Consider the following 1,133-nt stretch of genomic DNA (forward strand, 5'->3'; position numbering starts at 1 on the left):
GAGAGAGAGAGAGAGAGAGAGAGGGAGGGAGAGGGAGAGAGAGAGAGAGAGAAAGCTGGGATCAGTAGAATGGCTTCAGGGTTGCCAGCCAAGTCGGCAACGGGACAGTAAAGTGCCAGTCCCTCCTCCATGGCAATAGCTTTGCAGCCAGCCAGAGACACTTCCAGGATGACGTTTGTATCAAATTTAGATTCAGTGCCATTCATGTCAGCCATTAGTTTGTCCGTCTTTTCTTGTTTCCCAACATTCAGTTTTTTTTGCTAACCAGAGTGGGCGCAATCGTCTTATTGATGTGCTCAATAGCCCCTGAGACACCGTTCCCTGTGTTGCGCATAGTATTATGGACAGGGACTTCTGGGGTCTAGTAGATACCACGACTCAGACTCAGAACAGACCTTTGAGCTGTAGAGATCAACCTCAGCGGTGGGATTCCATGAGAGTCAGTGATCTCTCTGGCGTGGATATTGAGAATAGACATAGTGAATTTCTAGCCGTCAGACTATTACGGGTTTCTGTGGGTACTGAAGAGAGCATTGGCAGACATTCTTATAATGGGGAGGAGTTTGGAGATAAAACTCAATCTGAACCAGGGGTAGCGGTGTGTACTTGTGATCCTAGCATGCTAGCAATGGACTCAGATGGAATGGGATTTGGAGATAGCTTAATAGTACATCAAGTACCTCTCTCAGTCCAACACAGTCATTTATGTGCTGGGGATGTGGCTCAGTGACAGAACACGTGACTATATTACACAAGACTCTGGGCTCAATCACCAGCCGTGGGGGAGGGAAAAAAAGCTTATTTTAAAGTAAGAAAAAAAAATCAACAGGAAGCTTCAGAAATTTAAGGGTTGATTTTTGTAAGCCAGAGAAAAATATACTAGATGCACTTAGGATATAAAAATTGGATTCATTACTACAGAGCTTCAAAATAAAATGAAGGAAAATAAGTCAAAGAGATAGATGGATACAGGAAAAAAAACCCACAGAAAGAAAACAGGAAAGTATACTGAAGGGGCCATAGTTACAGAAAAAAATCCCTATGATTTTTAAATTATCCGAGGCCACAGACACATAAACTATGAGGGCAGAGCAGAGTGGGGTAGCTGTTCAGGCTGGCTGCAGAGGCAAAGG

At 44.0% G+C, this 1,133-nt stretch overlaps 1 pseudogene; it reads right to left on the reverse strand.

The window, feature by feature from the left end:
* The window catches only part of LOC116074411, a 1,458-nt pseudogene extending 980 nt beyond the window's left edge, over nucleotides 1-478 (reverse strand).
* Between the last annotated feature and the right edge of the window lie 655 nt (nucleotides 479-1,133).

The sequence above is a fragment of the Mastomys coucha genome, unplaced genomic scaffold, assembly GCF_008632895.1.
Source record: "Mastomys coucha isolate ucsf_1 unplaced genomic scaffold, UCSF_Mcou_1 pScaffold3, whole genome shotgun sequence".
NCBI lineage: Eukaryota > Metazoa > Chordata > Mammalia > Rodentia > Muridae > Mastomys > Mastomys coucha.